The sequence below is a fragment of the Aquarana catesbeiana genome, linkage group LG01 (genome assembly GCF_042186555.1).
Source record: "Aquarana catesbeiana isolate 2022-GZ linkage group LG01, ASM4218655v1, whole genome shotgun sequence".
Taxonomy (NCBI): domain Eukaryota; kingdom Metazoa; phylum Chordata; class Amphibia; order Anura; family Ranidae; genus Aquarana; species Aquarana catesbeiana.
The window spans coordinates 145,243,464-145,268,273 of record NC_133324.1 but is presented as its reverse complement, the minus strand read 5'-3'; the positions used below and the strand labels follow the sequence as shown (position 1 = coordinate 145,268,273).

General features: G+C 44.0%; 1 protein-coding gene and 1 pseudogene across 3 annotated transcripts in view; both read right to left on the bottom strand.

Moving 5' to 3' along the window:
* RASGRF2 (Ras protein specific guanine nucleotide releasing factor 2) overlaps positions 1–24,810 on the bottom strand; it is a 502,009-nt gene that overhangs the window by 379,788 nt on the left and 97,411 nt on the right. The gene's annotated exons all lie outside the window — the stretch shown is intronic.
* Positions 2,691–12,083, bottom strand: LOC141124078 (bifunctional purine biosynthesis protein ATIC-like; annotated as a pseudogene).

Sequence of the window (24,810 nt, the reverse complement as noted above, 5' to 3'; positions counted from 1 at the left end):
GATCCAAGATCAGGCGCCACAGTGGCTCAGATCACCCTGATGCCATTGGTCCAACAGGAGACGTGAACATTGCCAGGCCACTGAACCTGAGGGGGTGGCACTCCTCTAAGTCATTTAGCTAGTCTAACAGATACATAATAAAGTGACTGTATTAGACAAACTAATATGCAGTTCCACAAGGATGCAGGCCTAGACAATGTTGGTCTCATGTTGCTATACAACCCCGTAAGAATGCAGGTACCCAGGTATGCAAACATGCTGGTGATACAAGTATTCATGCCAGTCATGCATGTATGCAGCTCAAGGCAATAAGCACATTTGTATGTAGTCCTAGGCAAAATAACAGATATGTATGTAGTCCTAGGCAAATAAGCACATATGTATACAGTTTAATGCAAATACGCACATATGTATACAGTTTAATGTAAATAAGCACATTTGTATACTGTTTAATGCAACTAAGCACATATGCATGCAGTTCAAACTAAGCATACACGTATGCAGTACAAATGAAAACATGCCAGCATGCGTTTAAGCAATACGCATTTATGGAGGCATGCGTTTATGGAAGCATGTAGGGATGTGCTTAAGCAAATATGTGTTTAGGCAAAACACGAAGCGCGTGTCCATGCAAACATGCACTTACGCAATACATGCCCATGGAGACATGCATTTACAGAATAAGCAAGCATGCATTTATGAAACGTGTTTATACAACATATTTTATGCAACACGCATCTAAGCAAACATATGTATATGCACCACGTGTTTATGCAAACATGCATCCACGTATATCTATGCAACATGCATTCACACTTATGCCCACACGTCTACACCAACATATGCTTATAAAACCCTGCGTTTATGCAACATGCATCCACGCAGATGCACCATCGTGGCCAGCCTTGGGGGGCCGTCTGCTGGGCGCCGCCCTCTTGTCGGACACGGGGGCCATGGGGCGGGGCCCTCTGCGAACATGTGCCTATGCAGGTTTGTGTTCTATGCAAGTAAGTAAGCATGTATACTATGCTGCACCTGGGACCATACTAGTTATAGTCAAGATTAGCCAAGTGCATAGGCATCCAATGCAGCCTCTATGCTGCTTCAACAGCCTTAGGCTCGATTCACATCTATGCATGTTGCTTTTGAGCGTTTCTGCAGTGTTTTTTGTGATGCTTGCCACGTTTTTGAGCAGCGTTTTTGCTGCGTTTTTGCCGCGTTTTGCGTTTTTTTTTTTTTTTTTTACAGTTTTTTTAGACTGTATACAGTTTAAAAAAAATGCCAAAAACGCAAAACGCATCAAAAGCGCTGCAAAAACGCTGTAAAAATGCTGCACTTGCGTTTTTGATGCTGATCCATTGAATTCTATTACATGCAAAACGTTGCATTTTGCATGAAAAAAAGTCCCTGACCCTTTCCAAAAACGCAGAGGTACAAAAAGGCATTGATGTGAACATGTTCCATAGGAACCCATGTTAAAAAACTCCCATGCATTCCTGCAAAATGCAAAATGCATCAAAAAACGCGCTAGTGTGAATGGAGCCTAAGGCTTCTTCCACACCTGTGTGACCCGTCCTGCGACTTGGGACTGCAAGGTCCCTGACCAGTCGCACCCCATGATTTCCAATGAGTACCCTTCACATTCGTGCGACTTCAAAGCAGCCCCTGGGCCACTCTGGTCTGACCTTGGCATGAGTTGAGGTTCATAGACCTCAAGATTACACAGGCACTGCTTCCAGTCGCTGCAAAATCGCATTAAAGTTGCACCAAAATGCGCGACTTTCAAATTGCACAAGTGTGAAAAGGGAGCCCCAAAACATGCTATTCTGGAGACAACTCCTTCAAGTGCACTGATGCCCATGGTCTTCCAAACATGTGCTTAAGCCACATGAATGTATGTACAGTATGTATGTATGTATGTATGCATGCAACATCTATGCAAAACATGTGTTTATGCAAGCATGCGTTTAGGCAACAAGCTTGCAAGCATGTATACTATGCTGCACCTGCCCAACTACACTTGGCCCCATACTAGTTTTTACTAGTTTGCACATATGCATGCCACACAGCCTTTTCCTGCTTCAGCCTTAAAAGTAAGCTCCTGCAGACCAAATGCACATTATTCTGAAGTTTTCAAATATGCACCTGTTCAACTGCACCAGGCCCCATACTATTTTTGTGCCAAATGCACAGTATTCTGGAGACCCAACACTTTAAAATGCACTGCTAGAGGAGTATCGACTTACAGTTGTACAGGCCTAATCCACGAGGCCGGACGCTGCGGACTAGGCTGAAGCCGCAGCCTCGCCTAAAAACTAATGCCCGAATCCTGAACAGAGTTTTTTTTAAGAAAATCACAGATATTTTTTTTTTTTTTTTTTTTAGAAAATCTCCCAGCCCTAGTATGCAGTATATAATCATGACTTGTCTGGCCACACATTTCTCCCACAGTAAGTACTCACACTTCACTAGTATCCATAGGCTGGTGTTATGTCTCAAGAGGCCCTGCGGAGGCTGTCGACCACATGGCTTTCTTAAAACGGAAGTAAACTAATCCATAAGACAGTTTAATTTCCGGCATGTGCCTGAAATGTAACACTCCCATTGGTTGTGCTCTTAACCAAACTGTAAAACCATCCAATGGCTGGTGTCATAACGGATCACATGTGCAGCATTATGGCAGGTGTAGATTAAACAGATGCAAAGATGGCGGCTTCCTTGGCTGAAAAAGATAGGGGGGTTTACTTACACTTTAACATGGTCGCCCTTCCACTTCCTGCCTATATAAAAATAGGCCATACTGAGCAAGCTTGCGCCCTCTAGTGGCTGGAGAAGAAACAGCAGCCCACACGACTAAGAAGTACACAGCTTGATTAAACAGCACACTGCAAAAATGCAGGACTTACCATTCCTGCTGCAGGACTCTGAACATAACACAAGTCCAATCTTCACCGATCACGGTGAGCTTTGTCATAAAAGACCTTCAGGGAATGGGTCCCCCTTAATGTGGGGTCCACTCTCCTGGACCTGTATAGCACCCTGCAGGAAAGCTCCTTGGTCAGAACAAACACTGCACAAGGTTCCATTACGCAGGGTCCAGCGCCGTAAGGCTGCATTACAGGCAAACATCGAGGAATCTACTCTCCTCTCAATTTGGCTTGGGTACCATCCATTTTGGCTGATAGCTTTTTCAAATGGATCTGAATGAAGTCCATGATTCTAAATAGAACCATGCATACCTCCAAGTATGCTCCAAGAACACATACATGTATCACATCAGTGACCATTCCACCTTACAGACACTGGCGAAAAAACGGAGGGCCTTCCTGTGTAGGAGGGGTTATATAGGGGTGGACTTCCTGTTTGACTATCTGCCAGTGTCCATCCACCAGTAGGAGGCGTATAACCCATATAGTAACTATTATGGTTGCTCTGTGTCCCGTGATGTACGATAAAGAAAAGGAGATTTTTTTTATATCTTTTAAAATGAGGTAGGAATATGGATCAGCAACACAGAAATATCACAATTCCAGCAATATTGTCATTTTGAAGTTTGTTTATAAAGAGTGTTAAAGGAAGGGGTTAATTTCGCTGCCAAACATTTGAGAGAGTTAGAATTCCTAGTGTTTGGAAATTGCACTGATTATGATTGTAAATGTTTAAATAGTTTTTTCTAAAATAACAATTATATTATACTTACTGGCTCAATGCAATTATTTTACATAGAGCAGACCTGATCCTCTTCTTCTAGGGTTCCCATGCTGGATTTCCTGGCTCCTCCTCTTTTCCGAGTGCCCCCATAGCATGCCACTTGCTATATGAGCACTCATGCAGGCTCGATCCCAAGCCGTACTGTGTGCGTCTATTGACACACACAGTGCAGCTTAGCCCCCCCACACTTTCTGCTTAGAGAATTTACAGCAGCAGGAGCCATTAGAGCCAGTCAGAATTATATCGTTCCTTAACAGAGAGATATTAAATTACCTGTTTCTAACTCCCACGATATTCCATTTTGTTTCTGATGTGGGTAGGAGTTCCATACATAACGCAGGGAGAGAAGGGAGCATTATTTGGAATGGTGAAGAGCTGAGATGTTGCATATGGATTCTTGATGAGGGCATTTGGAGAGAAAAATATGCAGTAATAGAGTCAGAAGGCTGTCTGGTCCTTCAGCTTTGTTTAATGGAATCATTTCAATCGTGGTAGTGATATTCTACTAATCTATGGGAAAGTTGAGCCAGTGTAGTTCCGATTTAGGGAGTTTAGGCGTATGGCCAACAGTAAGGTACTGCTGTATTCTGTGGAGGAGGTCTGTGGAAAGTGGGTTGAGGGCTATCTCAAAGCTGTTTAGCTGTTTAGGGGTGGGAATGAAGAGTAATTGTTATATCTTAATTGATTGTGGGTGGTATTATGTTTTTTCTCTAAGTTTTTTCTCTAGAAGCATGTGTGCCTCATTGCCTTTATTCTAAAACACCTGTTTAAGTCATAATAGTGGTTTTGCAATCTTTACAAGAGTAGGTAGAGATTAGCTCTAGTTTTGACAATCTCCTTGAGGAGTGTTAAGCCTTGTACACACGATATGAAAATCAAATGGGAAAATTCGTAGGATGAGCTGTCTGTGGATTATCATTAGTACGGTGCGTTCGACAGCCAATTTGACTTTTTTGTCAGACAAAAGCTGGATGTGCAGGCTATAAAATGTTTGTCAGATGGGAACTCAACATCTGATTTTCGGATGGTCAGTACAGAAATCGTCACACAAAAGTCAAAAGTACAAACACGCATGATCGGAATCAAGGAACGACCGGGAAGAGTTCGATCTTGTAAACTACTGTTCGTGATCTAGAATTAACATTTGTGACGCGGCAATTGATGAAATGTCAAAATGCAGCGCACATTCTCTTCTTCTTTAATGGGATAATATTGAAGCTGCTTTGCTGGTGATACTGATGTAGTTATGCCAAACATATTTTAAAAGGCATTTGTTTTGTAGCGATATAAATAATATTAATAATATGGTTGTTGTTTGATTTTTTGGGGAATTTACCACAACGCCATTATCCCTGAGTTTTTGAGATCAAAGATACAACTATGTTGGTGTCCCTTGTTAATTTTCCATTGGGTTTTTTTAGTGTAACTGCCTATGCCTACTCCTAAACTGTCATTTGAAGAAAAACACATAGCCAAGTTTCATTCTACACAAATTTTTTTATTGTGCAGAATAAAAAACAACAGAAATGAAATCAGAGATGCTATCTGCCATCCAAATAAAAATAACTTAACAAAAAAGTGCGAAGCAACGCTCACCAAACTTCTACTAACATGAAATTAGCAGAAGGGTCCCAAAGGGTAGCGCTTGAGAAATTAACTTCCTCTTTCTCGCCTGACAAGTAGTGTCCTGTTCAGTACAATGGAACAGTTCTAATCGGAGCGACACAAGTCGCTCCGACTTAGAAAAAGGTTCCTGTACGACTTTGGGGGCGACTTGGGGCGACTTGCATAGACTTCTATACAGAAGTCGTTTTGCAAGTCGCCCCGGCAGTCGTGTGCAGGTCGCCTTGGTGAGGCGACCTGCAAGTCGTGCCGCCTCTGGTGTGAACCGAGGCTCAGAGTACGTCATTACTGTAACGAATTGTTCCACACTCCGCTTGAGTGCTTTTGTCATATACTGCTTCCTCTCTGAATATAGATATCAGATATTCCAACCACTGACAACCACAACCAAGACAATACTCGTTTGGTTGCTCACCATGAACTGAAGATGACACACAAATATATACAGCAGGCTGAAAATACAAACTGTAACCAAAAACCTAATTAACGTGAGCTAGTTATCTAATCATTTACCCAGACTTGGTGACTGAGAGATATGACCTTCCAGGGTAGACTTGCTCCTCACTCACAACTTACAATACACATACGTATAAACACATCCCCCAATAGTTTGCTAGGAGACAAAGGTGTGTTAAAGCGGGGTTCCACCCAAATTTTGAACAATATCTGTATGTATTCTCTTCCTTGCCTAGATGCTGACATGCCATTTAAAAAAATTTAAATCGCAGTAATTACCTTTTATTTTTCTATTCTTCTTTGCACTTCCTGGTTCTCCTCCCGTGGGAGTAGGCGTGTTTCTAGCCTCTCCCAGACTCCCCACAGTCTCCTGGAAGCTAGTCTCAGGCTTCCCAGGATGCCACTGAGCATGTGCGGGAACGAGCGGTGAATGCTGGGAGCACAGCATTCACCGCATCCAGGAAGTAAATGCTTGTGGGCTTCAAATGCCTACAATGAAGATGGAAACCGCCTGCAGTGAATAATATAAGTTATTCTTTCCGAAGAAATCTGACACAGGCGGACATATTACACACAATATGTGAGTATGTAATGCTGAGAAGAAAAGTTTGTGAATGAACTCAAAAAAAAAAAAAAACGATAGATAGGTGGACCCCCACTTTAATGAGCACAATAAACTATTGGGTGAAAGACCCGGGCTTTCCAGATCTCATTAATCAGCATCCCTTTCACATACATCTGAGTCCCAAAAGTCTTCCTAAATGCTTGTAGCTCCCTCAAATGCCAGGGCCCATAGACGGTAGGCAAGAGGCTAGCATTCAGTCCCCTCCAAAATCCTCTGTCCCGGGTGAGTCTGTCACAACTACGTTCGTGTTTGTCGAACGACAATTTGCAGATAGTTAGTATGCTAAACAAAATCCTGCACACGCCCTTTTGACAAAAATCAGACGCTCGGTCGTATAACAATCGAACCGTGTGTACGAGGCTTAACTGAAGGAGGGGTTTGGAGTTTTAGATCTGAGTTAACTCTCAAGTTGATTTTGAATGACATTTGTGTTTTTTTTAAATGCAGTCCATAAGGCTATAATCCAGGAACCACAACACCATCAGACACCTCAAAAGATATTATTTTTGTGGTCGGAAAACATCACAAACAATCAAAATGGAAATTAAAGAGGGAGTCCCGCAAAATTTTTTTTTTAAAAGTCAGCAGCTACAAATACTGCAGCTGCTGACTTTTACAATAAGGACACTCACCTGTCCCCAAATCCAGTGGTGTCAGCACCCGAGGCCAAACCGTCCCTCGGTCCTCGGCAGCTGCCGCCGCCATTCTCTGTCAGGGAATCAGGAAGTGAAGCATCGCGGCCTCATTTCCCGATTCCCTACTGCGCATGCGCGAGTCACGCTGTGCGTCCTAACTAGTCCCCGCTATCTCCTGGGACCCGTGTGTGTCCCAGCAGACAGCGCAGGGGGGCAGAAAGAGGCATAGACTCCCATGGGAGTCTATGCCGAAAGTGGGTGTAAATACCTGTCTTAGACAGGTATCTGCACCCCCCTCCCCCCTGAAATGTGCCAAATGTGACACCGGAGGGGAGGGTTCCGAAAAGCGGAGGTTTAATTTTTGTGTGAACCTCCGCTTTACGTCTCCAAAGAGAACATCCCTCTCCAGCACCTCTAGCTGTAGCATACGCAGTTGCTAATGGGGTTAGTGATGAATACAGATCCTGCACTATACACACCTGTGCTTCTAGCTCTGTCAGTTGAAGATCCACAGTAGCAACTGCTGGACTCACATACTTGAAGGAGGTGGCTGCAAGCAGAGTATTCTTCAGCTCCTGGAGTCACCAGCTGCCGGGTATTCAGAGAATTTTACAGGGGATCTTGAAGATCCATTCAGCACAGGGAGGGGCAGCTGTGCACCACAAGAAAAGATCTGAGCTTAAACCGGAGTTCCGCCAAAAAAAATTAAATTAAAAGTCAGCAGCTACAAAAAGTGTAGCTGCAGATTTTTAATAATTGGACACTCACCTGTCCCATGGTCCAGCTATGCGGGCTTTCAAAGCCCCGCTCCTCTCCCCCTCCTCTCCACAGCACCGGCATTCTTACTGTGGGCGCCCAACTGTGCCTTCACAGCTGGGCACGCACTGCGCATGTGCGAGCCGTGTTGCGCGCTGTGAATGGCAGGGCAATCTTCTGGGACCTGTGACCTATCCCAGAAGATTGCAGGGAGGGAGGGGGGAGAGGTGATCTTCCTCCCGGTGCCCCGGGAGAAAGTGGGAGCTGGATGCCTCTAAAAAGAGGGTATCTGTCCCCCTTCCAAAAAAATGACATGCCAAATGTGGCATGTCAGAGGGTCACCATAACTTTAAACGTAAGTTCCATTTTTGGGTGAAACTCCGCTTTAAAGTGATTGTAAAGTCTTGTTTTTTTTCCAATAAAAATAATAAACATGTTATACTTACCTGCTCTGTTGCAGTGGATTTGCACAGAGCAGCCAGAATCCTCCTCTTCTCGGGTCCCTCTTCTGTGATCCTAGCCCCTCCCTCCTGTTCAGTGCCCCCACAGCAAGCAGCTTGCTATGGGGGCACCCGAGCCGAGTCACAGCTCCCTGTGTCCTTTCAGACACGGAGCCGCAACCCGGCCCCTCTCCCCTAAATGGCTAGTTGACTTTGACTGACAGCAGAGGGAGCCAATGTCACTGCTGCTGTGTCTCAGGCATTTAGGAGGGAGAATCTCGGACGGCTGAGGCACTCGCTGACATCGCTGGACAGAGATAGATCTCAGGTAAGTGTTAGGGGGGCTTAGGGGGGGCTGCTGCACACAGAAGGCTTTTTATCCGAATGCATACAATGCGTTAAGATAAAAAACCTTCTGCCTTTACAACCCCTTTAAAGTGGTTGTAAAGTCTCTTTTTTTTTTTCTAAAAATAAGAAACATGTTATACTTACCTGCCCTGTGCAGTGGATTTGCACAGGGCAGCCCCAAACCTCCTTTTCTCGGGTCCCTCTTCGGCTCCCCTGGCCCCTCCCTCCTGTCGAGTGCCCCCACAGCAAACAGCTTGCTATGAGGCACCGAGCCAAGTCACGGCTCCCTGTGTCCAATCGGACTTTTATTGACAGCAGAGGGAGCCAATGGCGCCGCTTCTGTATCTCAGCCAATCAGGAGGAGAGTCCGAAGCACTTGTGGACATTGCTGGAGAGAGATAGGGCTCAGGTAAGTATTAGGGGGTGCTGGGGCGGCTGCTGCACACTTTACAACCACTTTAAACCTGCTAAGGAATTTATTCCATATTGTTGGAGCAAGATGGAATACACCTTTACTATACTGCTTACGAAAGTGATTGGATATGACATCATCATGCTGTACAGTCAGGGCCGTCTTTAGCGCAGGGCAAACGGGGCACTTGCCCTGGGCCCAATCTTTGTTGGGGGACCCGCGCTAGCCGTGAAATGGGACCCCAATGACAGCTTTGCAGAGCTCACAGAGGACACGGGAGGATATAATCCTTGCTAGCCAGCTGAGAGGGGGTGGGGCCGGGAGCTCCACTGACGCTCTGACCCCGCCCACGTGCAGCCTGTGTACTCGGAAAAGAGCTTCTGTAGTGAGAGCCAATGATCGGAGTGGGAGTGTCAGTGGAGCTTCCGGCCCCGCTCCCTCTATACTGGCTGGTGAATACAGAGGTCCGGGGGCCAGGCCGGGAGCTCCAGTGACACTCCTACTCCGATCACTGGCTCTCACTACAGGCGCTCTATTCCCAGTACACAGGCTGCACGTGGGCGGGGTCAGAGCGTCAGTGGAGCTCCCGGCCCCGCCCCTCTCAGCTGGCTAGCGCGGAATACATCCTCCTATGTCCTCTGTGCGCTCTGCAAAGCTGTCATCGGGGCGACAATTCACGGGTGATGTGGGCCCAGGGCCCACCCAACAAAGCATCAGTGGAGCTCCCAGCTGCTTTAGTGAGAGCAGAGAGTGGAAGCCCCGCCCACAGTCCTGAATGTATGTAGTGAGTTTGGCTGGTCAGGTATGTCCTTACAACCATAAAATGCCTGACTGTTTAAACCCTGAGCTGTGTTATTTAACTGTAAAGCTGTGCATTGCTGAAAGTCCTCTGACCATCCCCTGTATAATGTCTGCAGTCTCTGATTGTCTCCTGCAGTATGTCCGCAGTCTCTGATTGTCTCCTGCAGTATGTCCGCAGTCTCTGATTGTCTCTTGCAGTATGTCCGCAGTCTCTGATTGTCTCCTGCAGTATGTCCGCAGTCTCTGATTGTCTCCTGCAGTATGTCCGCAGTCTCTGATTGTCTCCTGCAGTATTTACACAGTCTCTGATTGTCTCCTGCAGTATGTCCGCAGTCTCTAATTGTCTCCTGCAGTATGTCCGCAGTCTCTGATTGTCTCCTGCAGTATTTACACAGTCTCTGATTGTTTCCTGCAGTATGTCCGCAGTCTCTGATTGTCTCCTGCAGTATGTCCGCAGTCTCTGATTGTCTCCTGCAGTACGTCCACAGTCTCTGATTGTCTCCTGCAGTATGTCCGCAGCCTCTGAGTGTCTCCTGCAGTATGTCCGCAGTCTCTGATTGTCTCCTGCAGTATGTCCACAGTCTCTGGTAATCTCCTGCAGTATGTCCGCAGTCTTTGGTAATCTCCTGCAGTATGTCCGCAGTCTCTGATTATCTCCTGCAGTATGTACGCAGTCTCTGATTGTCTCCTGCAGTATGTCCGCAGTCTCTGATTGTCTCCTGCCGTATGTCCGCAGTCTCTGGTAATCTCCTGCAGTATGTCCGCAGTCTCTGATTGTCTCCTGCAGTATGTCCGCAGTCTCTGAGTGTCTCCTGCAGTATTTCCGCAGCCTCTGATTGTCTCCTGCAGTATGTCCGCAGTCTCTGGTAATCTCCTACAGTATGTCCGCAGTCTCTGAGTGTCTCCTGCAGTATTTCGGCAGTCTCTGATTGTCTCCTGCAGTATTCCGCAGTCTCTGATTGTCTCCTGCAGTATGTCCTCAGTCTCTGATTGTCTCCTGCAGTATGTCCGCAGTCTCTGATTGTCTCCTGCAGTATGTCCACAGTCTCTGATTGTCTCCTGCAGTATGTACACAGTCTCTGATTGTCTCCTGCAGTATGTCCGCAGTCTCTGACTGTCTCCTGCAGTATGTCCGCAGTCTCTGACTGTCTCCTGCAGTATGTCCGTAGTCTCTGATTGTCTCCTGCAGTATGTCCGCAGCCTCTGAGTGTCTCCTGCAGTATGTCCGCAGTCTCTGGTAATCTCCTGCAGTATGTCCGCAGTCTCTGATTGTCTCCTGCAGTATGTCCGCAGTCTCTGAACCTCTCCTGTAGTATGTGTATTAATGTGCCCCTTTACTTGCTCAATTATTTGGGATTGCTCCACTGCTCAGTGAGAGGTAATGATGTGCATGAACCTCTAGCAACCAATCAGCAAACAGTAGTGATCTGCTTTAATCTCTAGCAACCAATCAGTAAGTGCTAATGATGTGCTGTAACCCCTAGCAACCAATTAGTGAGCGTTAATAATGAACATTAACCTCTAGCAACCAATCAGCAAGCATGAATTATGTGTTGTAACCTCTAGAAACCAGCCATTGAGCAGTAATGATAGGCTGTAACCTCTGGCAAACAATTGCAATCGCTGCGTGATCTGCTGCAGTAAACTGATTTTGAGTCTACCTGCTATTTTTTGTATGTCTCAGAATGGAGGGGGGGCCCCAAGAAAATGTTTGCCCAGGGCCCAATCAAAATTAAAGACGGCCCTGTGTGCAGTATATGTACTGTATGTTGTAAATGCCTTCAGGGCCCGATGACAGCTTGTCTCCATTGTTGTGTCTTTATGGTCAGATCTCTTCATTCCTCTACTGTACTGCTGTAATTGCTGGGGTCACACAGTACAGTAGAACATTCCTGGTTCTTGGCAGCTGCTCACAGCAGGGTTACACCACCAATATCAATCTTTTCCACAGTTTTCTCCACTGAGAGACCAGGTACACAGTTTTTAAAACTGGGCTCAGATTACACATAGCCACAGCAACATCTCTGAAACCCAATCTGGCAAGATCGGCTTGGTCTTCTGGGGTCCCATCTGCCAGCATGTACTGCTGTGTGCAGTGTCTCCACAAGTCCCCCTAACATCTCTGAGGACCTGGAAAGCTCAGAGTCTTCTCTGACTGTGAACCCAGCATCGCGCACGGCAGAAGCCACCAAGAAGAGTGCAGGAAAACTCAACATTTGGGCAAATTTCACTAGCCCAGTCTTATCAGAGACACTGAAAAGAGGCGGCTCTGCCATCTCTATTTCCTACACACTGGCCACAGGAAGGAGACACACAAGGGCCATTTTGGGAGTGTTTTAATATAATATATATTTTTTAGAGGAAAGATCAGTTAAAGTCCTCTTTTTTCAGTTCATTTTGTTTGTAAGTCTGGATTCTCAATTGTAAGAGTTTTTGTACCATAAATCTTGGTGAGATGCTGCTGCTTTGTATTTTAGGCTGGGTTCACACTATTGTGAATTGGATGTGGTTTTCCCCACATCCAATTCCCATGTCAGGAGATTGTGACTGGCTCTCACACATCTCTGGAGCAGCTCCGGAGCGAATTGCACAGGAGTCCTGTGCGTCTTTTCGACCGCTTCAGGTCCGAATTCAGACAAAAATTCAGACTGAAATCGGACCTGAAACGGCAAACACTGATGCACCAGACCCCTGCTGTGAGCCGCTCCGTACGGCAGTGTGAACCCAGCCTTAAAGGGTTGTTAACTCACAAGTTATATTTTTATTCTTTGTTAAAAAGACCACCTATATGTGTTGTGTTCCTTATTAAAATCATCACCGGTTACTATAAAAGTAAACATCACTATTACTGCAGAATAATATTTAATAAACATACTAATATTTTATTGACAATACTGCTATTCAGCTTTTTGCTGCTGCCATCCTCCTTTCCTTCCTGCTGATTCTCTCCCTTTTATTGCTGCTTTGTAATATTTCTCAAAGCTTTTCTGCTTCCACAGAGACTTGCTGACTTCAACCACTATATAGGACGAAATTTGAAGATGATCACACTCCTTAAAGTGAGTGTAAGGGTAATTTTTTTTAATAACAAACCTGTCATACTTAGGCCTCATGCACACGAGACGCTGTTAAACGCATGTTCAGAGGCAGTTGTACACTTTTTTTCAACTGCCCCTGAACCCATTCAATGTTATCCTATGTGTCCATGTACACGGTCTCGTTTTTTGGCGGTTTTAGGTAGTTGTGTTTAACCACGTTTTTCCAGAAGCAAAAAAAATGGGTTCAGAAGCAAAAGTTTTCCATGTTTCAGACACCAGACACGGCTAAACGCGGTACCGGTTTGCGTTTATAAGTGTTTTTAAAGGAACCCTATTTTTTGGACCAGAAAACTCAGAAATATGATGTAAACTGCAGCAGAGAATGACATTTTGTGACCCAAAATTTGGTGTACTAACACAGTGGAACTGGCACTACAACATATCCAAATTTGGGGTTCCTAGCACCAAGTGGCCCCGAGATACAGGGCCCCAAAGTCGGGTCGCAAACATTTCGTGCACTTTTCTGCAGCAGAGAATGACATTTTGCAACCCGATTTTGGGACCCCATATCTTGGGGCCACTTGGTGCTAGGAACCCCAAAGTTGGTGTGCAAACACAGTGGGACTGGCACTACAACATATCCAAACTTGGGGTTCCTAGCACCAACTGGCCCCGAGATACAGGGCCCCAAATTTGGGTCACAAAATGTCAGGCACTTTTCTGCAGCAGAGAATGACATTTTGTGACCCAAATTTGGGTCCCCGTATCTCTGGGCCACTTGGTGCTAGGAACCCCAATTTTGGATATGTTGGCACACCAATTTAGATACGGGGCCCCAAAGTTGGGTCGCAAAATGTCATTCTCTGCTCTGCAGACGCTTCTAGATGCAAACGCGGTAAAACGCGGCTAAACGCGGCATGCAAATGCGGCAAAATTGGCATTTCTAAACGCCGGTTTCAGCTTTTAAAAACAAAATGCACTGAAAGGTGGGTGTGGCCAAATTGCACAGTGGGAGGATCTTTAAAAGGGCAATAAATACCAGGAGTGCATTATGTGCAGAGATCAGGGGTGCCCTATGCACAGAGTGTAGAGTTCAAGGGTGCCCTGTGTACATAGTGCAGAGTTCAGGGGCACGCTACATACCAAGTGCAGTTTCAGGAGTGCACTATGCACGCAGTGCAGAGTACAGGGGTGCATTACACACAGAGTTCATGGGTGCTCTCTGTACAGAGGGCAGGCTTGAGTAGTCTGCTACATACAAAGGGCAGGGTTTAGGGGTGTGCTATGCACAGTGTGCAGGGTTCAGCTCTCTTTCACAGGCTGTCCACATCTCACTTCCACCACTCCCCGGCTCTAACTTCTACACCACTCTCCCCATCGCTCACCTCTGCACACATCTCCCTCCACAGCCTTCACCTCCCCCCTCCCTCCCCAAAAGCTTCCTTGCATCTCACCTACACGGCTTGGCTCTAGTACCTCCCAGCAGTGTAGGCGGCTTTGCCTCTCTCTCGCTTGCAGGGAGATCACTGATCAGAAGCTGTGCACCCAGGCACAGATGGGGATCACAGTGCAGCTTACCACGTGATGCCTCATCCTACATTGCACCTGCATCTGCATCTCCCTTGTCCCTGCCGTGAGTGCAGGGCAGGCAGAGATTTGTGAGAATTTATGCCACGTCCTGGCTGTAAAAACCCTGGGTGCCAGAGCCAGATTCAGCCCATGGGCCTTGTCTTTGACACATGTAATGTAAATTCTATGTCAGCCTCAGACCTCCTGACATTAAAGTGTATGTCAAGGCAAAATAAAAAACATATGCAATTATGCAGTACATCTCTGCAATACATGCACATGCCCATATTTTATCCCTTTAATGTGGAACTAAAGTCACAAACTGCAATCAGGCATGCTCTTTATTTCAGAAAAGATATTCAGTGTACAGTACATCATTACTACCACTATTGTATGGCATGATAAACTTTTAAAGATTACAAAGATAAGTTTTGGGTTGGGAAACAATAAAGTTATTTCATATTAACATATGCAGATCTCTACTGCTACCACTTTTGGGTCATCCAGGTAAAAAAGGCTTACAGGCAGTGATGGAAGAGACAGGCTAGGGATACGGGAAGTGTCAGGGAACTTTCTTTTTCAGCAAGTTTCTTTTTGAACTCTTAGCATGTTTAGATTTTTTTATTTGAACAGGGTTTGGAAATGCAAACAAAACCAGTACAAGTTTTGATGACGATACTCTCCGCCTCAACATCCTTCACCATGAGGTGATTGTGAATGTAGTGCTAATGGAAGCTGTGTGAAACAGCTAAATATCAAAAAAATTATAAAAAATAATGATATTAAAAAACATGTGAATGAACATGTAAATCAAAGAAATATCTAAACGCTGGTGAAGATATATAAATAAATCTCAAACAGAAAATAATGATAACAGTAGACAGTCCATCTAATGAGTGATAGCCAAGTGTACGCAACAGAAAGGTGTCCCGACAAATAATGTCCAAAAACTGAAGGTATGTGGGGAAACCAGGGGGTCCATCAGCTGGCAAGCATCTTCTAGTGAACAATCAGAACACATCAATGGTATTGTTGTCAACAGTTGTCACGAAATAGGAAACAAAATGGGTGCTCTTACCAGAGCATGTGGATCTGGATGTCAGTAACACCAGATCAAACAAGCATGGATGCTAGGAGAGTCGATGGAGCAAATTCAGGTGTCAACAGAAGGCAGCATCTGTCTGATAGGCTAGTCATGGATGGAACAATCCTTAACATGGTGAGTACCGAGCCGCGCGCAGCACAATCCCGGGTTCCCGCAGCGATCCATGAGCTTAAGTGCCGGTTCACACTAGTGCGATGCAAGAACCCTGCAAATCTAGTTCGGGTTCCTGCATCACACCTGAATTGCACAGTGGTTCACACTGAGATCTGCGAACCGCTGTGGGTGTCAATGTAAAGTTAACGACACCCCCAGAGGAATTCGCAGATCGCAGTGTGAACTGTAAAATGGTGCAGGAATCGGATCGCATAACGTGTGAACACCCATGCGATCCCATTCCAGTGCGGACCAAAAGAAGGGTCCTGCACCATTTTGGTGCGAATGAGATGCAATTTCAGCGATACAGTTTGTATGGCTGAAATCGCAGCGCACAGACATCGCATGTGATGTATAAAGCAATGCGGTGTGAATCACATGCAATGTCTGGCATCGCACTAGTGTGAACCGGGCCTTTAACGAACAAACACTAAATCTACTTGCAGCCACATTCTAAGACTAATCTACCTAGCCCTGTAAAGCAAAAATCGCTATACCTACCTTTTACTAAAGCCGCTCCGGTCCCACGCTGAGCTGTCAGCAGCGGTTTCTCTGTGTAGGCGTGTACAGGAGAGGCAGCCGACAACAGAAGCCCCATAGTAACTCTATGGGTGACGTCACTTCCTAGGCATTTCACAGCCGTTGTCAGCTGTCTCCTGCACACAGCATCCGCCGCTGGAGACCGGACCGAACTGGCTTCAGAAAAGTTATGTATAGTGACTTTTTCTTTACAAGGTTGGATAGGTTAGTCTTAGATTGTGGCTGCATGTAGATTTAGAGTTCGTTTTAGGCTGAACTTCCACTTTTTAACGATTTTGAAATATGATTTAATAATGAAAAAAAAAGACAGGAAAAATAGTGCAAACAAAATATTTACAGAAAAAGAAAAAACAGATATAATAGAAAATAGTAGCAACACCAAAATAATTTGGGATTAGGCATGAAAAATGACTTAAAGTGCTTGTAAAGGTAAGTAAAAAAAAGAAAAAAATAACTAACATGTCTATACTTACCTGCTCTGTGCAATGGAATTGCACAGAGCAGCTGCAAACTTCCTCTTTTCGGGTCCCCCCTCGGCGCTTCTGGCCCCTGGAGGGATGCTGACACCTAAACATTTTTTACATTAATGCAAGTCTCCGCTCTCTGCTCAGAGCTGAAGAGAAGTGAGCGGTCAGCAGTCATGTGATCGCTCAGTTCTCAGGCTTAGATCTAGAAGGGCACAGCGCAAAGGTGAGTATAGATGTTTGTTTTTTTATGTACTGTATACATCTCCTTTAATAACCTGCACGGGTGAGTATGTGAAGCCTTCAGTAGTTTATAAAGTGATATTGAAAACATATTTTAATCCATTCATTAAAATCTCAAATGGTCTTTAAACTCCTAAAGTAATTTCAAAAGAATTTAAACATTTCTAAATCAGCCATTTTAAAAAAAAACAATACCTGTGATCTTGCCATGAAACCCCTTGTTCAGGGAGTAAAAATAATGAAAATATATTATTTTCTAAAAAAAATCAATAGTTTATGATAGGCAGTTCATTGACAAACTATTCTATTAATGTCTATTTTAACAAAAAAAAACTCTAATGAGCTATACCATATGTACATACTGTATATGTCTACCCAAACATGACACACATATTTCCAGCTGCCTTCCAATACTCTTAGGCCCCTTTCACACTTGTTTGACCTGAAAGTCGCATGATTTTGATGCATCTTTAAGCAATGCCTGTGTAATCTTGAGGTCTATAGACCTCAAATTGCATCAAAGTCGGACCAAAGTAGTGCAGAGACTACTTTGAGGTTGCGGCTTGAAGTCACACAGATATGAATGGTACTTATTGAAAATCATCGGGTACGACTTGTCATGCGACTTTGCAGTCACAGGACAAGTCGCACAAGTGTGGAAGGGGCCTGAAAGTGATACCAAGCCCAGGACCCTGCATTCACTATATCTGGTCTCCCACAGAACACGGAAATGCAATTATTTTAGTAAATAGAAACTGCTAAATATCTTTTCTCATCAGCAGTATATAGCAGTCTTGTGACTTCGATCAGTGTTTGGTTAAAGCTTTTCATTCTCTTCTGACTGTCCTGAGGCTGCAGGACCCCTGACCCTCTGTCTGGACAGTGCTGATTGGCCCTGTGCTGATCACAAGCACCCTCCCAAGCAAAAAAAAAAAAAACCTTTTAGCAATATACACCAAACTGAGCATGTACAGAGTAACTCCAAAGGCTCTGCCATATCAGGAGATGAATTGGGGACTGTGGAAGAAGGGGAGGATCAGAGGAGACAGGATCAAAAAGCCTTTTTACACAATGCGGAGGATTAAAGCATTTGTTACCCTAAAACTTCACATTACTGATATGTTACTGCTGTACCATGTACTTGTATGAGAAAGTATCCTGTTCTCTTTGTATTGCTTCTTTTTTGTGAAATTCCTGGTGTTCCTGCCACTCCCCCTAATTTCCTAATAAAAACCGAGTACACTAAGCAGGAGAGCACAACATGGTCAGTTCTCTAGCTGTGCTGGGAACTCAGCATGCTCTACTCCAATGATCAGATTTGTCCTGACATGCCCCCGCTGTACACCCATTCACTGGGAAGCTCAGTGTTCTGCTGTTTCTCCTCCCCCCCCAGCTCTTATGCAGCTGAGAGCAGAGGGAATGTGATCAGTTATAAAAAAGGGGAAAAAATGTATTTATAATGCATGTTTATGTCTATACAAAAATGTTTTGCCTTTCATTTCCATTTTAAACTAAATGCCTTGTTTTACAAGGTGATCATTTACAATCACTTTAACCCTTAGGTTCCACAGTGAGTATAACTAGCACGATTTACTGCATATACAGGCGGATTTTACTGTTCTGGCTTTAGTAACACTTTAACCACTTGCCGATCGCCGCATGTACATATATGTTGACAGAATGGCACGGACAGGCAAATGGGTGTACAGGTACGTCCCTTTAAATTTGCCGCCATGTGGTCACATGCGCGACCCTGCCGCAAGCTCTGTGAATGTGATTGCGGGTCCCGCGGACTCGATGTCCGCGGGGATACCCGCGATCGTCTGATGGAGAGGAAGAATGGGGAAATGCTGATGTAAACAAGCATTTCCCCGTTCTGCCTAGTGACACTGACACTGATCACAATTCCCTGTGATCGGGTGTGGTGATCAGTGTCGTGTCACACATAGCCCCCCCCCCCACAGTTAGAACACATCCCTAGGACACACTTAACCCCTGCAGCGCCCCCCCTCCTGGATAACCCCTTCACTGCCAGTCACATTTACACAGTAACCAATGCATTTTTAATCGCACTGAACGCTGTATAAATGTGAATGCTCCCAAAATAGCGCCAAAAGTGTCCGATCTGTCCACCATAATGTCGCAGTCATGATAAAAATCGCTGATCGCCACCATTACTAGTAAAAAAAAAATATTAATAAAAATGCCATAAAACTATCCCCTATTTTGTAGACGCTATAACTTTTTGCTTAAACCAATCAATAAACGCTTATTGCAATTTTTTTTACCAAAAATATGTAGAATACATATCAGCCTAAACTAAGGGAATATTTATTATAGCAAAAAGTAAAAAATAATGCTTTTTTTTCAAAATTGTCGCTCTTTTTTTGTTTATAGCGCAAAAAATAAAAACCGCAGAGGTGATCAAATACCAAAAATACCAAATAGAAAGCTCTATTTGGGGGGAAAAAAGGACATTAATATTGTTTGGGAGCCACATCGCATGACCGCGCAATAGTCAGTTAAAGCGACGCAGTGCCGAATCGCAAAAAGTGCTCTGGTCTTTGGCCAGCCAAATGGTCCGTGGCTTAAGTGGTTAAGGCACGGCAGGCAGTGTCAACACATTATACTGCCAGTCTGGTTTACATGATCAGCTTTCCAGCGTCGGAAACGAGTACAAAATTAAATTACTTTTTTAAATGTTTTTTTTCTTGTTTTTAATGCATAGAATGCATTGTGGTAAAAAACCTTTTGACTTTATAACCACTTTAAACTTTGTTGCCATTTTGAATAAATTACATGTTATTATTTAAACCATAAAAAACCTTTGATGCCATTTTAATGTCTTAAAGGTGTAATAATGTAGCCAACACACATTCAACAAAAATCCATTGTAAGATGCTCAACTCTACTACTTTTTAACCACTTCCAGACCGCCCACTGCACATATACTGCGGCAGTTCAGCTGGCAACCCGCGATCGCTCCACAGAGAGGCAGAACGAGCATCTGCCTATGTAAACAAGGCAGATCCCCATTTTGACAGGGGACAACACTGAGATTGGCTGTTCCTAGTAATCAGGAACAGCGATCTCTGTGTTGCCCCAGTGAGCCCATTTATACATTGATCAGTGCATTTTTTTAGCACCGATCACTGTATTGGTGTCACTGGTCCCCAAAAAGTGTCACTTAGGGTCAGATTTGTCTGCCGCAATGTCGAAGTCCAGCTAAAAATTGCAGATCGCCACCATAAAACAATAAACAAAAATAAAAGTCCTTAAATCTATCCCATATATATATATGTATGTGTGTGTGTGTGTAATAACTTTTGCGCAAATCGATCAATATGTGCTTATTGGGATTTTTTTAACAAAAATATGTAGAACAACACATATTGGCCTAAACTGATGAATAAATTTGTTTTTTAAATTTTATTGGGAATATTTTATAGCAGAAAGTAAAACATTTTTTATTTTATTTCATTCTTATTTATTTCATTCTTATTTTATTTTCTAAATTGTCGCTTGTTTTTTGGTTACAACGTTGCATGACCGCGCAATTGTTAGTTAAAGCGACATAGTGCCGTATCGCAAAGAATGGCCTGGTCATTAATGGGGAAAATCCTTCCGGGGCTGAAGTGGTTAAAATTACTTTATTTTCTGTATAAAGTTCTACCGAAATGGGCACAATCTACAGTACACTATATCACTAAAAGCTATAACAGCTTCAACTCTTCCGGGAAGGCTGTCCACAAGGTTTAGGAGTGTGTCTATGAGAAAGTTTGACCGTTCTTCCATAAGCGCATTTGTGAGGTCAGGCACTGATGTGGATGGGAAGGCCTGGCTCGCAGTCTCTGCTTTAATTCATCCCAAAGATGTTCTATTGGGTTGGGGGCCAGTCAAGTTCCTCCACCCCAAACTCTCTCATCCATGTCTTTATGGACCTTGCTTTGTGCACTGGTGTGCGCAGTCATTTTGGAACAGGAAGGGGCCATCCCCAAACTGTTCCCACAAAGTTGGGAGCATAAAATTGTCCAAAATGTCTTGGTATGCTGACGCCTTAAGAGTTGATAAACCTCATAAACAGCCCCACACCATAATCCCCCCTCCACCAAATGATTTAGACCAGTGCACAAAGCAAGGTCCATAAAGACAAGGATGAGCGAGTTTGGGGGTGGAGGAACAACAACTCTAGTGGTACTTGGCCTTCAACAAAGCAACTGATGGTAGGGTTGAGTCTTTTAAGGCAAGTGCCCCAAAGCAAAAACGCTGGAATGGCAGAACTGTAGTCAAAGTCAGATCAATGGTTATCCAACATGAGTCAAATGAGCAAAGTACCACTACAGGGCCATAGCATAGGTCAGGGCTGATCATATTTAATAAATATTAACATCATAAGAAAACAACTGTACATTATGCTGACAATAGACCTCAATTACAGAAAGATATTGATAAGGTAGGAGTCCAGAGACGAGTAACAAAAATGGTGTTACAAAAATGGTGAAAGGTGTGGGTGATAAAACATATCAAGAGTGACTTCATGAACTTAATATGTATAGTCTGGAGGAAAGAAGGGAAAGGGGAGACATGACTGAAACCTTTAAATCCATCAAGGGGGTAAATAAGGTTCAGGAAGGCAGTCTTCTCAAAATGAAACCAAAATCATGATCACAAGGACATGACCTCAAACTAACCAGAGGAAAGTTCAAAACGAATCTTAGAAAGTATTATTTTACTGAAAGGGTAGTTGATGATTGGAATAAACTACCAACAGAGGTAGTGCTTTTCTTAATGAAAAAAAAAAAAAAATGGGCAGGCCCGATGGACTACTCAGTCGTTTTCTGTCGTAACATTTCTATGTTTCTATGTTTAACTGCTTCTGGACCGCCCGCTGTCGTTATACAACGGTACTTGGACGTTGAATACAGTTGTTATGGCAGCAGATTGCGGTCCACTTTAGGATAAAAGTGATCTCAGCAGCGGATTCAACGCGAGATCACTTTTATCGGTAGTGGGAGAGGTGCCCCCCACCCTCCCGCCGCGTCCCGATTGTCTCCGCCACTTACCGGAGCCGTCGGTAGCGGCGGAGACGATACGATCCTTTCTGCTCAGACTAAGTCGAGTGGGGGAATGATGGCCCACACTAGAGGTCGACCGATATATAGGCCGATATTTGGCTCTTTGTACTTAATCGGCATCGGCCGATTGTGCTGATAAAAAAAGCCGATTATACCTTCAGCGGGACTTGCAAATGACTTCTGTAATAGTCAATGCAAGTTGTCTGAAGTTTTCTTCTCTCCTCCTCTGGGCAGCTCTTTCAGGTTCTTTTATCAATAGACTGAACTCCGTGGAGAAGTTTTCAGTTTAACCATTTAAAGACTAAATCTTTTCTGACACTTGTTGCTTACAAGTAAAAATCCTGTATTTTCTGCTATAAAATCACTTAGAACCCCCAAACATTATATATATATTTTTTCTAGCAGAGACCCTAGGGAATAAAATAGCGGTTGTTGCAATATTTTATGTCACACGGTATTTGCGCAGCGGTCTTTCAAACGCAATTAAAAAAAAAAAAAATACACTAATGAAATAAAAAAAAATAAAAAAAAGCAGTAAAGTTAGCCCATTTTTTTTCGTCCAAAAGTTTTGATTACCTGTTTTTGTGTATTAAATATTTAAGATATAGTTATTTTTTTTAAATCTAAATTATACATACAAGTGAACTGATTGGAGGTTTGTTTTGTTTAATAAATGTTTAAATATAAAAATTTTTCTGTATCACTTATTACTTAAGGCTGCTTTCACACTGGAGCGGGCAGGCGTTGACGGTAAAACGCTGTTAGTTTAAGCGGCGCTTTACCGTCATTTTAGCGGCGCTATTCGGCTGCTAGCGGGGCGCTTATAACCCAGCTAGCGGCCGAAGAAGGGATTAAATGCGCCCCTGAAGCGCTGCTGCCAAAACGCTTTGCAGGCGCTTCGGCAGCATTCATTTCAATGGGCAGGAGTGGTGGAGGAGCGGTATACACCGCTCCAAAGATGCTGCTTGCAGGACTTTTTTTTAACATCCTGCCAGCGCATCGCCCCAGTGTGAAAGGGGTCTAACTGTTATGGGGCGTACACACGGTCGGACTTTTCAGCTACAAAAGTCCGACAGCCTGTCCGACAGACTTTCGACGGACTTTCGACGGACTTGCGGCGGACTTTCTAACGAACAGACTTGCCTACACACGATCACACAAAAGTCCGTCGAATTCTTACGTGATGACGTACACCGGACTAAAATAAGGAAGTTGATAGCCAGTAGCCAATAGCTGCCCTAGCGTGGGTTTTTGTCCGTCAGACTAGCATACAGACGAGCGGATTTTTCGACCGGACTCGAGTCCGTCGGAAAGATTTGAAGCATGTTTCAAATCTAAAGTCCGTAGAATTTGAGGCTGAAAAAGTCAGTTGAAAGTCCGGAGAAGCCCACACACGATCGGATTACCAGCCAGCTTTAGTCCGTCAGCGTCCGTTGGACTTTTGTAGACGAAAAGTCCGACCGTGTGTACGCGGCATTAGATTTTATGAGATGAAGGGAAAAAAAAAAAAAAAGAAATCGGCCTAATATATCGGCCCAAAAAAATCGGCATCATATATCGGCCATCGGCCACTGAGATTTCTAAATATCGGCTTTGGCATCGGCCAGAGAAAAACCCATATCGGTCGACCTCTAGCCCACACTCAACTCAATGCCGTTGGATGACGGAAGCGATGTCAAACGTCACTTCTGCCCAACGGTATTAAAAGGGACATTTTTTTTTTTATTGAAAAAAAAAAAGAATTTTTATTTTATTTTATTGCATTTAAGTGAGATCTGAGGTCTTTTTGACCCCAGATCTCACATTAAAGAGGTCCTGTCATGCTTTTTTTTTATTACAAAGGATGCTTACATTTGTTGTAATAGGAATAAAAGTGATCCAATTTTTTTTTTTAAAGGGACAGTGTAAAAATAAAAAATAAAAAGTAAAATAAGAAAAAAAAAAAGTAAAGTGCCCTGTCCTGCTCGCACGCAGAAGAAAATGCATACGTAAGTCGCGGCCACATATGTAAACAGTGTTCAAATCACCACATGACCTGGAGGATGGGGTAAACAGTTCAATCTCTGTATTTGCGGACGATACTAAGCTAAGCAGGGCAATAACTTCTCCGCAGGATGTGGGAACCTTGTAAAAAGATCTGAACAAATTAATGAGGTGGGCAACTACACGGAAAATGAGGTTTAATGTAGAAAAATTTAAAATAATGCATTTGGGTGGCAAAAATATGAATGCAATCTATACACTGGGGGGAGAACCTCTGGGGGAATCTAGGATGGAAAAGGACCTGGGGGTCCTAGTAGATGATAGGCTCAGCAATGGCATGCAATGCCAAGCTGCTGCTAACAAAGCAAACAGAATATTGGCATGCATTAAAAAGGGGATTAACTCCAGAGATAAAACAATAACTCTCCCGTGCTACAAGACTCTGGTCCAGCTGCACCTGGAGTATGCTGTCCAGTTCTTGGCACCAGTCCTCAGGAAGGATGTACTGGAAATGGAGCAAGTACAAAGAAGGGCAAAAAAGCTAATAAAGGGACTGGAGGATCTTAGTTATGAGGAAAGGTTGCAAGCACTGAACTTATGTTCCCCTACGCTTGAGAGGGGATTTCAATTTATAAATACCGTACTGGTGACCCCACAATAGGGATAAACTTTTTCGCGGAAGGGAGTTTAACAAGACTCATGGCCACTCATTAAAATTAGAAGAAAAGAGGTTTAACCTTAAACTACGTAGAGGGTTCTTTACTGTAAGAGCGGCAAGGATGTGGAGTTCCCTTCCACAGGCAGTGGTCTCAGCGGGGGGCATTGATAGTTTC